The sequence below is a fragment of the Mus musculus genome, chromosome 9 (assembly GCF_000001635.26).
Source record: "Mus musculus strain C57BL/6J chromosome 9, GRCm38.p6 C57BL/6J".
In the NCBI taxonomy this organism is placed as follows: domain Eukaryota; kingdom Metazoa; phylum Chordata; class Mammalia; order Rodentia; family Muridae; genus Mus; species Mus musculus.
In genome coordinates, this window is record NC_000075.6 from 40,694,587 (window position 1) to 40,709,122 (window position 14,536).

General features: G+C 48.1%; 1 protein-coding gene across 2 annotated transcripts in view; it reads left to right on the forward strand.

The window, feature by feature from the left end:
- The window catches only part of Clmp (CXADR-like membrane protein), a 103,431-nt gene that overhangs the window by 12,464 nt on the left and 76,431 nt on the right, over positions 1-14,536 (forward strand). The window lies entirely within an intron of this gene.

The following is a 14,536-nucleotide window of genomic DNA, read 5'->3' on the forward strand; positions in this document are numbered from 1 at the left end:
TTGGGCAAATTACTTCACCTCCCTAACCTCAGTTTTCTCATCAGCCGTTTTGTGTTGTGACAATGTCATAACAGTGTGTGTGTGCGCGCGCGCGCGTGTGTGTTTTAAAGCTAAATGAAGTAATGCATTTCAAGTTTTAGCTCCCTGCCTGCTATATAATCAGCAGTTAACGATTGTCAGTTGTCATTATCATGACTGTCTTTGCACAGAGATCGTCGGCACATGGGGTATTTTGGTGGGCAGCCTGCTTGAAGTAAGCTGACACCATGCCATTCGAGCCTGTCTGCAGTGGCCACTGCTGGTCCCTTATTCCACTAGCAAGTCCCTAGTCCTTTGGGGAATATTATTGTCCTTTAGGGCCTCACAAGGCTCATAGCCCCATCTGTACTCCATCTGTCTGCAGTTTCTCTGGGAGAACAATTTTGTGTGTTATGTAGCTGTGGTCAAGATGGCCCTTCCTTGGCTGCTTAGCTTACTGTCTGCAGGTCCCTGAAACAGGAACACAGCCTGAAAATCTTTTCCCGTGCCCTCTTCCGCATGCTCCCTAGTGCCTGTCTGCGTGGAATGGCCCAGCTGATTCATTTCTGTTCTCACCATCGAGTAATGCTTTGTTGAGTAGCTACTGTCACTAGCCACTCATGCCAGCGCTTCATGCAGGTAGTCTGCTGCATAGCAACCTCTGAGCTGGTTGTTCTTTTCTGCCCTTAGAAACTGAGGCAGGAAGTCAGGTGCTCTACATTGTACTGCCTGAGTTCACGTGGTGGACCTTTACATTCTGCTTCGGGGTTGCTATGGAAGGACAAGGACAGAGAGGCAGGGCTGGGAAGGTGACTCTCCAAGCATGGGGCACTTAGTATGGATCCCCAGCACCCACGTCAGAGCCCAGAAGTACACTTCTGAAACTGTGGTGCCGGAAAGGAGAAACAGGTGGCTCCTCACAGCTCCCCAGCTATCCCAAACAAATGGTCCAATGATAGACCGATCTCAAGAAGTAGGAGGGAGAATGAGAGAGCAAAGACACCTGAGGTTGATGTCTGGCCTTCACATATCTGTGCATGTATGCCTCCCCTCATACACACAGAGATGGGAGGGGAAGAGAGAGAGAGATGTGGAAGGAGAGATGGGGGAGGGGAAAGAGGGTGGGAGGGAGGAGAATGAAGAGGCAGCTTGGGTAACCTGTGCTACACGACTGGCAATTCTATCTCTGTTTAAACGTCATACATCACACTTGTATGAATAAGATGGCTAACATCTGACTAGATCTGCTCTTAGGATCATCATTGTATCATTCGTCATCTCTTTCCTTACACAACGCACAGCTGACTAACACAGAGACAGGGCAGTCTGGGGTCTGGCCTCCCACAAACCTGAAATTCCTTTGTTCTCAGCTGGTCATGTACTCACCAAAATTAGACTCCAATGAGCCCAACAATCAGATCCAAGACGCGCTGAATTAGATTTCCTTTTTTAAGTTTGGGAGGAGACAGGAAAACCGCAAGGTGAGAAGAAAAACCTGCTTTTTTTTTTTTTTCCATTGACCCAAGGAGCAAAGTGTGATTTTCCTTCCTACAAAAGACAACAAGGCTGGTGTCCCAGATTCCTACAGGCCTCGAATTCCCACTCTGCACCCTTTCTGGAGCCAGGCTGCTGGAGTCTGGGTTGTTCTCTGAGGCCCAGTCTCCATCTGCCTTCCTCTGGGGGGTGAGTTCTATCTTCCATCCTTCAGCCAACAGCCAGGGGCAGCAGGCTTTGCCCTGCTTCCCAGAAACCAGGCCACAGCACCACAGCCGCCTTTCTGCTTCACCATCTCGCATACCCTGTTCCCAGAGCTCTGAAATTCCCTTGGCCCCGAAGAGTCCAAGTCCTCTGAACACACTACCACAGTAACTTTGTCATCTTCTTGTCCCTCTCTCTTCAGGCCCCAAATGACCTGCTCTTGGAGGAGGGACAAAGAGCGGGAGGAGAGATCTATGAAGTTCACCTACTTTGTACATACAATCCTGAAGCAGGTCCCTGCAGGGGACCTACCCCTAAGGGTCCTAAGTTCATCATGTGACTTTGTCTTGGGTCCTACACGTTGCTCATAGAGACCTCCACCTTGATGCCCTTCTAGCCTCTTTGCCATATACCCAGACGCCCTTAGCGGAGAGCTCTGTGCCCTAGAAGTATCTCATTCATTCCTTCCCAGTACTTTGCATTACATTGTAGTAGCTTCCAGGCTCTTTCCTCTGTAGTCATGTGGGTCACTGGCTCATGTTAGAGACTTGGGGATGCGTGGAGCCGAAATGAAGAAACACATTAATGAATGGGGAAGACCAAGCTTAGGAAAGGCAGGATGTTCCCTCTCCCAAGAGTCTCTTTGTCATCAGAAAGGCCCCAGAGAGGAAAGGATAATGAAGATGCTGAACAAAGATGGAAAGTACATCTGTAGGGAGAGGTGCTCCTCTGACCAGTCTCGAAGGCCTCGCAGTCTTCAGAGCATCCTGAACCGCACTGACTCCGGAAGGGATGGGCTGGAGGTTGCAGTGAGCGGGTGTAAGAGAGGGGAGGCTTCCTATCATAGTCTTTTCTTGCCGCTTGACTCCAGAGCCAGGAGCAGTTCAGCCCTTCCAAGTGGTTTATTTCCATTTAATAACTTTCAGGGCATGTGGCTTCTCCTCCCAATGGTATCTATAGTGGGCAAGGCCAACCCAGCAGTGCTGACTTGCTCCTGTTTTGTCCATTTTAGATGCTGAACAAAGGTCCTGTAGGCCAAGTGGACAAAGGGTAGATCATAAGCTCCTAGCCAGTTCCCTAGTGTGTAGAACTTAGGGCCCTCTTCCTCCGCCGCCTCCCCAACCCTGTCCCCCTCTGCTCTTCATTCTGCGTGTGCCTGTCTGCCTGTCTGTCTGTCTGTGCACGCACGTGCTCACACACATGTCCATGCCCATGCATGCACATTATGTCTGTGTGTGCATATGTGTGTTAGGAGGTATGTGTGTGTTCCTATTCATCATATATGGCAGCCAGAAGTTGATGCCGGGATGCCTTCCCCTCTCACTCTCCACCTCAATTTTGATGACAAGACCTTCCCCAAATGTGAAGCTATTTGGGGCTAGGCAGCCCCCCCCTCAAGACCACCCATCTCCGTCCTCAGCACTGGGATTACAGATGCCTGTGGCAACAGCCAGATTTCAGCTGCGTGTTGGGAATCCAAACTCCGATCCCCATGCTTGCCCAGCAAGTACTTTGTTCACTTAGCCATTTTCCCAGTCCCTTCCTCTCCTGCTTTGGTGGGTCCTTCCTCACTTGTCACTAATCCTCCCAGGGTTTCACTGAAGCAGAGCAAGAAGAGACACTAGTCAGGTAGTCATCCCCAAAAGCTGGGTGGGGCTTGAAGAACGTGCACGTTCCCTCATTTGCTCTTGTGATTCTTGTGAAAACACCTTGAGGCACGTAGTGTCAGCATCCATTGCTGGTAGAGGCTGGACCATGACAGCTGACAGCAGATGAGCAGTGTATACAGCAGGCTTAGGGATGGGAAAATAAGCCCCATAGGAGCCATGCTTGGGAAGTAGTGGAGCCTAGTCACTATTAATTGATAGAGTCACGAGGCTCTGAAAGAACTGCCCAAGCCTACATGTGTTCCTGTTTACAGCATGTCTGGCTCCATTAGAACAAGAAACAAGCTATCAAGGAGGAGCCAGCCTGTTCTCCACCCCTCGCCCCGGGTGATTACCTGACGTGGGTATAAACAGAGCTGAAGAATTGGGCTCTAGGTGAAGGGCTTTAATAATGTCTCTGGGTTCTGACCAAACATGGTCAAGCTTTCCACGGGGATAGCAAGTGCCCTCTTATGCTCATCTCAGAAGAAACAAAACCACTTATGTCTTTACTGTGTGTATATGCTATGGGGCACGCTAGAGAGAGCAATACGAGGTCAGAGGACACCCTGTAGAGCTGCATTCTCTCCTTCTACCCTCTGGGTCCGGGGTATCAGACACATGTCTTCAGGCCTTATAGCAAGCACCTTTACCTACTGAGCCCTCTCTCTGACTCTTGTTCATCTTTCCTTTTTCTTTGCTCCCAAACAATCAGGTGTTAGCCTAACAGATTCCAAGCAAAGGTGGGCAAAGACATTTATATTTCTGGTACTGCAGAGCTGGCTTAAACTAAAACAAGCGACAACCCACACGTGTCAACCTTCTCTCTGATTCCAAGTCACATGCTCGGTGGGCAGCTAGAAAGGAGGACAGCTCGGGTGGGGACAGGGGGATGACTGGCAGGCTCCAAGATAGATGTGTTTATCATGCAGTCAAGCTGATCTTTGCAGTGCTCTGAGTCCTACCCTGGCACCAAGACATCAAGCTGTCACCTCTTCCGTAGGAGGGAGAACATCTCTGACCTCACTTTGGTTTTCTTGACAACTTTCTTCCTGTGTGCTGTTTGTCTTTGGCTGGAGGTGGAACTTCTGAGAAGAGACGTTTTCCAATCAAGGAGCAACTCCCTGAGTTTGGTTCCGTGGGTGGATATAGAACCACACATGACTCACGACTCTGCTCATTTCAGTGGGGTCAGGGGACCAGGTTGACAGAGGAGAAAGAAAATGGCGACGGGGCTAAAATGTTTGCCGCAGACAAGGTGGGGAAACAGGAGTTCTACAAAAGGATGGTTGGGAAGATGGAAGATTCTTGGCTAGCAGAACAACAAGGATATGTAGTGGAGGAAGCACAGTTGCACAAGAGCACTGCACCGAGGCCGGGTGCAGGGTGGGAGTGGTGAGGGTGGCAGGGTACAGGGTGGAGCATGGAGTTTCAGAGAGCCTGGAGCAGAGGGTGGAGGGGAGGACATGTGGGAGGTGGAGGCTGTTGTGACATCTTGGTCTGTCTCACTCTGGAAATAGTACATATTTGTAGTTCACAGGCTTGGGGGGCACCTCAGCCAGTGTTGGAAACATTAGTAGACTGTGGTATAGATGTGGTTTCTCCACAAAGCTTCAGGTGCTAGATGCTTGGTCCCTTGTGTGGTGATTTTCAGAGGTGATGAGACTTTTAATGGCTGCTGTCCTTGAAAGGAAAGGAGGGAGGGAGGGAAGGAAGGAGAGATGGGGAAGGAGAGGGAGTTACTGAGGGACCCTGGATAATTCCTGTAGTTATGAGTGACCCTGCTTCCTCTGTCACGAAGTGTTCTCTCTTGCATTTAATTCCTTCCACGTTACATCCTGCCATGAGACCATAACCAGAAAACCTGCTCAACCTTAGATTTCCAGGATATTCACTTATTAATAAACATCTTTTGATTATACATTAGCCAGCATTACTATTTTGTTATGGCAATGGAAACTGACTGAGCCAGAGGGGACTCTCATTCTGGGTGTCTGTGACCATTCTGGAGGGACAAAGACTGGAAGTGAGAATTTCTGGGTTCTTTTCCACACTGCAGCTGCAGAGCTCTGGAGTGTTCTTTTACAGGAAAGCCAAAGACCAATGGCTTCTCCTGGCTTTTCCACTCCAGGCGAGAGCCAAGGCGTTTGCAGATGACGTTTGAGCCATGGCCCCTGTCGCCTAAACTCCGGTAGCACCCCAGCCTCTATTCTGCCTTTGCTCTCTGAGACGTCCCTTCACTGAGAATAGAGTCTAGCCATCTCCCAGGTTCCCCATCCTGGGCCGTCCAAGCCTGCTAAGACCTCTGCCCGCAATGATGCCACAGTGGCTTCTGCCTCAGGGTCTCTGCTCCACTCCCCTTTCCAAGAATCTTCTTTGCCCAGATGGTTTCGAGATTGGCCCTCTGCCTTTCAGGTTTGAGGGCGCATATTGCCTCACCGAGACCTTTCCTGAACTCCCTCTGCAGTCTAACCAGAATGCCTGTTTGCTTAGACATCACTGTCACTTTACCTGGCTATACTTATAAAAGCTGTTTTCTCTTGCATCCGCACTGCACCCCTCAGGACCTAAGTACCTTCCAAGTGTCTTGCAGAGACACACAGAGCTGAGATTGCAACATGGGAACTCCATTGGGGAGGGAGAACCCACAAACACCTGTCTGTAGTGAGGCACATTTGTCTAGTGTCTGTTTCTACCACAGCCTGGACTTCATCTTTTCCTCTCCACCCCTCAGAGCTTAGAGCAGTGTCTGACAGAAATTCTCCATGTATCTTGGTAGGCACACTTGTGCTCCTGTCTGCAGGGCTCATACCAATGGAGTTCAGAACTGAAACGTCATTAGCTAAGCCTGCAAGGCTCTCAATGTATCATCTCACGGGATGCTCACAGCACACCTATCTCAAGTAGATACCATTGGGATCCCATCTGATGGGTGAAGGGTTAGTTCTTGAGAAGCTATAGAGCAAGTGAGCTACAGTGTGAGGACAGGAATCCAGGCTGTCTGTCTGTCTGTCTGTCTGTCTCACTGATGCATGTCAAATGTAGCCTTGCTGAAAACTTTTCCAACTTTCAGGGACTTGGTCCTCTGCCCTCCATTCGAGCACACAGAGGAACAATCCTCAACAGTCCTTCTTAAGACAGCTCTCAGCATGAGGACTGACTTTGTTCTCAGAGTATGGGGATCTCCCTTCCTGCCACTGACTGAGGCTGCAGAGATTTACCACCTTGCAAGAGAAGAGAGATTTTAAACATTCATCTATGACAGACCCTATGCCTGCTGGGTTCATATGCATGTCGTCACCTCAAGTAAAACAACATCTCCCTGAAGTATGTGGTGCCCATGGACCTTTAACAGATATGGAGACTGAGGCACAGAGTAGATTGGGTGACGTGCGCAGTGAGCCAGGCTAGGAAGCTTCTGAAGCCATGTTCTCTGTCTTTCACACTGGCCTCACATCCTTCTACCCAAAATCCTTTTAAGGTTTTTGTTTTGTTTTGCTTGTTGTTGTTGTTGTTGTTGTTGTTGTTTTTAAGGCAATCCTGTTGTTTTTTTTTTAAAAGATTTATTTATTGTTATATGTAAGACACTGTAGCTGTCTTCAGACACACCAGAAGAGGGCATCAGATCTCATTATGGATGGTTATGAGCCACCATGTGGTTCCTGGGATTTGAACTCAGAACCTTAGGAAGAGCAGTCAGTGCTCTTAACCGCTGAGCCATCTCTCCAGCTCCCATTTTGCTTGTTTTATGAGACAGGGTCTCACTCTGTATTTCTGGCTGTGCTGGAACTCACTGTGTAATACAGCAGGACTTTCTGGCCCTGACAGCAGTTAAATGACACAGAGACTTATTAATATTTATTACAGCTTAGGTCTTTAGCTGGGTAGACTCTCAGCTAGTTCAATCTAAGTTGACTTGACTATTCTAGCCTTCGGTCCCATCACATGGATTTCCTCTTTACCTCTCTGTCAGTTCCGGTTTCTCTCCATGACGTGCTGGTGAGCCCTACTTCTATTTTCCTCTCCAGAGACCATTTCTCTGCCTAAAAGTTCCTCCCTCCACATCCTGCCTAGCTATACGCCATCATATCTTTATTAAGAAAACCGGCAAGTGAGGAAGGTAACTGTTGGCAAAATACGAGGCCAGTGATAGGCCTCAGAATAACAATACCAAGATCTGGCTAGTACTCAGCTCCCTGCCAGGATAACAATCAACAATCGAATAAGCAGAGACAACCTTCATTTAATGTACCTGGACACATCAAGGCCTCCCAGAAGATACCCAGTGGTGTATTGTGTCATTTGTCCTAGCGAGATGTGGACAAATGTCTGCTTATCTGAGATATGGCCCCAGTGACAGACCAAAGAAAAGATTCCACTCAAGTCTAGCTTCGTGAATGAATGACATTATTGTACTTACTTATAGGAGTTTGGGTGGAAGGCTACAATACAGGAAAGTAGATGAGTCCCCAAACAGATGAGTCACTGAGCAGCATAGCCCACCCCCCACCCCCCAGCATAGATGAGGACCCTTTAAAATGGCATAGACAGAGTCTCCATTTCAGTTCACACTCTACCTGGAACAGAATTGCATGCAGTCCCGTGGAGGAGGACTGGCTGGAGTCTTAGATGAAACCTGCTATTCTCCCCTTCCTCCTTCTCCAAGGGAATATTTGTAGGCTAAATCTTATGTGGGCCCCCTGAGTTTGATGATGACGGCCACAGATGTGTTATATGTGCAGCAGACAGCATTCCACAGCATGGGGGTATAGGGTGGGTGTGTGCTTCCCACCCTATCCTATGCCCATTCCCCTCACTTCAAACCCCAAATACGAGTTACACCAAAAGAAGAGGAAAACACCCTACAACATTGATGATTTCAATGGATGACTGGATTCAAAACTCAGGTTTGCTCTAAGATAGCTTAAGTGGCGAGATGTGATCTTTACCCTTGGGGTTCCCTCACTGCCCTGCCAAAAGCAGGCATTTCAGAAGTAGCTATTCGCTCAAGCTTTTTTTTTTTTTTTTTTTTTCACCTGCTGGGCAGGGAGCTCTCCGAGGGTGCAGTTGCTGATCTCATTCCGCTCTGCACCCCCAAAGTGTCTGACACTCAGTGCTCAGTGTAACATGGAACAAGTGAATGGCCCAAGCCCAGTGTCCTCAGCCTCAAGGAAGGGCTTGACCTTAGAGTCTCATAAACTTGCCACAAGCAGCTATATGACACACAACAGTGATTCTCGTGTGTGTGTGTGTGTGTGTGTGTGTGTGTGTGAGAGAGAGAGAGAGAGAGAGAGAGAGAGAGAGAGAGAGAAGAAGGTGCTTACGATGTCTTCTCTCTAACAGTTTAGTCAGCTTGATGAGCCTGGCTGCTGGTGGGGCTGCTTTTGGGGGGGATGCAGCTTCCCTCTCTCCCCATCCTATAGGTGCTAAGGGGGCAAGAGAAACAGACACGGAGAATGAGAGGGGAGATGGGGGGAGGATCTGAGCAGCTGGGATCCCGTTGATTCTGTCTTTGCGTAGGACAGATCTCCACAGAATACTAGCTTCCTAGCCACCAGTGTCTCTGTCGCCTCCCTGACATATCCATTCCTTGTGAATACATGTTTAAAGACCCACACAGTCTTATGTTACTTAAAAAGGAATGTAGATACTGAGTGAAGTACAGTGCCTGGGTTAGTGTTTCTCAGACTTACATTTCAGGATCCATGAAGTTTGCGTGGAAATAACGTTGCAGAGAAACAAATGTGAGTGCAATGCTGGGTGCGGTCGTGCACACCTTTAATTCCAGCACTCAGGAGGCAGAGGCAGGCAGATCTCCGAGCTCAAGGCCAGCCTAGTCTACAGGGCGAGTTCTAGGATAACTAGAGCTACACAGAGAAACCCTGCCTCGAAAAACAAAAATAGTAAATTAAAATGTAGAAAACCGGAAACTTAACTGTTACTCTATTACTAGCTATAGATGTAAACAAAACCACAAATGAGAGGGGGCTGGAGAGATGGGTCAGTGGTTAAGATCACTGGTTGCTTTTCCAAGACCCAGGTTCAAATCCCAGCACCCACCTGGCAGTTCACAACTGTCTATAATTCCAGTTCCAGGGGATCTGACACCCTCACACAGACAAATGCGGAGGCAGAACACCAATGCAAATAAACTTTAAAAAAACACACACACACAAATCATCATTCTTTTATTAAATTCATTCCTTAAAAGAAGTGGCATTTCAACCAGCATAAAAAGGCAGCTGGCCATATATTGTCAGCTTTCTGTTTACAATGGCTAGCATTTATTAAGTGCTTACTATATGCTAGGCACCATTCTAAGTCGTTTATTGACAGTCTTTCCCTTTACATGTGTGTACTGTCTGTTTTTCTTCCCTGGGATGCTATGAGAGCTTTCACTCTGGTCCAGCCGCTGCAGTTTACACCATCCTGTCAGGATCACTAAAGGATCCTTCTTAGGTAACTTCACATCTTCCACCTGAAGACAGAAACCAGGATGTGACCCTTCAGAGTAACTTATTCTGGACCCAAATGACAAATGACTCCCTTTGAAGTTCTCTTTGATGTATGTGGCCCGTCAAGTTCTGCTCCCAGAAGGCTCACTGTGCTTGCAGCCTTTGTTGACAAACGTAATACCCCCTAGGCAAATCAGAGTCCAGCCACTGCAGAATGCTTCCAACCTCCTTTGTGAGGCCTGGAAACTGAAGAGATAGAAAAGCAAGAAAGAGTGCCCCCTTCTCCTGCCTGTACTTTGAAAAAGGGAGCATCCCACTCTCAGATTTCTCAATGGCACCAAACCAGATGGCTCCAGCCAAGGGGGGAAATGTGGGACTGAGTAAGGAGGTATGGATCAAATAACTCTCAAGAACCTTCTAAAAAAAATCCTAAACATTTCCCTACGTTCTGGATTAAAAGAGACTTAAACAGAAAGAGGCTCTAAAGGCTTTGAGTGCTGTCTGTAGCCAAACGGGCGGGCGTTCTTCAGAGGACACAAGCACAAGGGGGGGGGGTTGTGTATTGCAAAGTCTCCCCGGAGACCAGACACCTCTTCCGGAAGAGGAGGCAAGTGGGAGACTATGTTTATTTTTTTTAGTCCTTACCAAAACCGCTCAAGGAGACCCAATGTCAGGGATATGAAATATCACATTTCAGGAGAGAGCACTGTTGCATACAGAAGAAAAAGGAGCAGATTCAGAGTGGGATGTGGTTTGTCCAGACCATCTTGGCCAACAGCATCCCTTCCGGTTGGCCATCTTACTTCTGTTAATAGAAAAGATGAAAGCAATCACAATTTCCTATTATACATACTATGGGGGAAAAAAAGTGTCTAACTACTTTTTGTCACTGAAGTGGGGCCAGTGGGAGGTCATATGAGGCTGCATACGTGGTACAGAAAACATGCAAATATGCATAAAAAGAATGGCAGACGGCAGGCTTTGACCTGTATTTCCCGTGAGAAGCTGAAGCTTCATAGATGTGTACATGCTAGGCGGGGAGTGTGGGTCAGTGGTTAGAGTGCTTGCCAAGCATGTAAGAGGCCCTAGGTTCAACATTCAGTACTGAAAAAAGGGGGAGGGGGCGGTTTAGATTCTAAGCTTGGATTTTCATATGCTAGAGGGGGCAGGGGAGGGTGGTGCCATCTGTGTATTAGCTCTGTGATCTGAGGGAGGTATCTTGTCGCTGCCCTCAGTTTTTATATCTGTAAAGCCAGTTTGTGACCTGCAATGTGTTGCAGGAGGAAGCTGAGGCTCTGAGAAGCCACAAAGCTTGATCAGTCTCGAAGTCGTGTACATCTGACTGCCACGCCCGTGTGCTCTCCCTTTGTCACAGAACTCTCCAAACGAGAGACTGACCGCATGTTAAAATGTCACCAGCCAGGCATGTGATGGTTCCCTCCTAGTTCCATTTGGCACATAGGAAAGGAAGATCGTTCCACATCTCCTTATGCATGTGGACACACTCATGTAAAACCATTAGCATCAAGTTGTAGTCTGGCTCACATAAAGATACGTGAAGAACAGGCTGAAGAAGCTAGAGAGATGGCTCAGGTGTGAAGAGTATGTGTAGCTCTTCCAGAGGAGCTGAGTTCGACTCCCTGCACTGATTCAGGTGGCTGAGTCACCTGTAACTCTAACTCCCACACCTCTGGCCTCTTCAGGCAAATGGGAGTGCACATGACAACCCTACCCCCTAACTAAAAAATTGAAAGACAGACAGACAGACAGACAGACAGACAGACAGACAGACAGACAGATGGACAGAGCAGGCTAGACCCACAGATGATCCTGCAGAAGCTATGTGGTGGCTTCCACCTTGAAGCAGCCTGCAACCAACACTCAGTAACTTGTCCTCCATAGAGAGACTCTAGGTGTCCTCTACAGATATGAGGCTAATTCTGAAGTCAAAACCTACCACCCTGCCCCTAGGAGGGAACATTTGCTAAGCATGCCTGCTCGATTGATAATGATTCTGAAGAAGTTTGAGGAAATACTTCTTCAAACTGGATGTTCCTGGCCCAGATCCACAATGGTGTGTGTGGTGGTGGTGGGGGGGTGTTGGGTGGGAGGGGCTTGGGGGTTGGGTTGATCATGTTCCCTGAAGAACTGACATCAGAACGGTGATGGGAAGACAGTCCGGTGGCCGTCACAGACTGTCACTCTGGGAATGTGGATGAATTTATTCATCAAGGGGAGAGATGCCGATCAGTACACAGACCTCTTAAAGGAAAATTTAAAGGCTTGACTCAGCAATTAAAAAAAAGACCATTCATAATTTTGGCCCAAGGATTCGATTGTTAGAAACTTATGCTAAGGACACAATCTAATGTAATAGTCACCCAGCCAGAGGTGTAGTGAGACGAAGTTGTGCACGAGGCCCCCAGTTGGATCTCCAGCATGGTAAAAGACAGAAAACTTGCCTGACCCAAAAGTATATATACAAAAAGCAATAATGCAAAATACCAGCCTGACCCGAAAGGCCCCAAATAGGAAAGTGGTTTGGTGACAGCCGGTCCTGAATCCAAAGCCATGAGTAGGATGTGCCCAGGAAAACAGGTAAGAGAGAAATTCTATGACTTGGGTAACTGCTCAGGGTATAATATTGATTAATAATACTACAGGACTGAAGGTATGGTAAGATGTTTAGCCTATCAATGCTGAAAAAGATGAAGAAAACCTCTTACTTCATATGATATGTAAAGCACTTTAAAAATGTAAAGACTGGCAGGAAATGTGTAGTCATAAATTAAGAACGGATATAGTTGATTATTCTTTTGTTATTTTGCCCCTATTATTTAATAATTGCCTAGTGTGTCTATGTGCTACCCCCAGATAGCTTTCTTTTGCTTGAAATTCATTCGAGAGTCCACAACCACCCTCCTTCCCCTGGGCTAACCCTTCCTTCCGGGTGCCACGTGTCATACACAACAAAGTCCTTTGGGAGCAGTAATCAGGCTGCCTCTGGTCTCAATGCAGACCTCAGCTACCTGTTGCCTCCAAGCTATGAGTACTGTGCCGGCTTACTCAGTACTTGCTGCTCACCACACCAGTCAGAACCTTTCAAGGCTGTTCTTCAAGAATGTTTTCCTTTGCTGAGAATGCCCTTTCTTCCCTCTGCCTACCCTTGTGCACGCCTCCATGTGTGCGTGCATGCGCACATGAGTGGGTGTGTGCGTGAGTGCAGACCCTCCCACGTAGTTCAGAAGTCCATGTCAGTGTCTTTCTCAATTGCTCTCTAACTTATCTTTTGAGACAAGGTCTCTCACTGAACCTGGAGCTCACAAATTAAGCTAGAGTAGCTGGCCAGTGAGCTTCCAGGTCCTCTTACTGCCCTGCTTTCTGGATTAAAGGTACGCACCTGTACTGGCTGGTTTGGGGTGTCAACTTGACACAGGCTGGAGTTATCACAGAGAAAGAAACTTCAGTTGGGGAGATGGCTCCATGAGATCCAGCTGTAAGGCATTTTCTCACTTAGTGATCAAGGGGGAAAGGCCCCTTGTGGGTGGGACCATCTCTGGGCTGGTAGTCTTGGGTTCTATAAGAGAGCAGGCTGAGCAAGCCAGGGGAAGCAAGCCAGTAAAGAACATCCCTCCATGGCCTCTGCATCAGCTCCTGCTCCCTGACCTGCTTGAATTCCAGTCCTGACTTCTTTCAGTGTGAACAACAATGTGAAAATGTAAGCTGAATAAACCCTTTCCTCTCCAACTTGCTTCTTGGCTATGATGTTTGTACAGGAATAGAAACCCTAAGACAGCACCTTTTTTTTACTTTTTATGTGGATGCTTGGAAACCTTACCAAGTGAGCCATCTATCAAGCCTCCCTCACACTCTTTTTATATTAAGCTTAGGAGTTAGCCTTCCTCTGAACCTTACTCATCAGCCCCAAGTAGGGTGGTTACTGTTTGCTGCACTTCCTTACAGAGACTCTTGCTCATCGCTCCATTTCCACAAACACCATAACTAATGGCTGTCCCCACGGCCATATGTTTGGGAGGACAAAGTTTGACTCGTTCTTCTCTCTATGCCTGCTGCCTGGCACAGAGTCACTGTCTGGTGACAAACAGACTGAAGGTGGCCACTGACCTGGAACCAAGGTGGCATCAGGCAGCTCTAGGGAGATGCTCTATAAGGTGACAATGAAGGGCTGATTTTCACGCTCCAGCGAGGCTTTGCGGGTAGGTTCACAAAGCTGGTCTGCTAGGGAGGGGCTTCTACAGAATTCCATTCTTGGAAAGGATGTGTGGTGGGGGCAGGAATCCCTTAGCAACGGGGTCCAAGAACTCCCTCTCTAATAGATGTCAGGCACTGCCTCTTGGACCCTGGGAGATGGACAAACTGATCTCAGCCAGGCATTCGGCTCTGCTTCCTGCTGGTGTCCCTCTGATGCTGCTGTAGGCCTGGCAGGTGTCCATGTCAGCTGCACTTCTAAGCTCAAATCGGCAATTTGAACCTACAGCCCTGCACACAAAGAAGCTGATGTTAAGAGTATACCCAATTGCTCACAAAACGCAGTGGGGCGCTTGGCTCCGCAACACTCATTAGCATCTTAAGTTCACATAAATATATATGAGGCATGTGGGTTCCCCCTGGGAGTCCCGGAGGCCCTCATAGCCAAAGAGAACATCCTTCACTTTGTACCTCCCCTGGACCTCTAAAGTCAGCTGTGTCTGGGGAGCC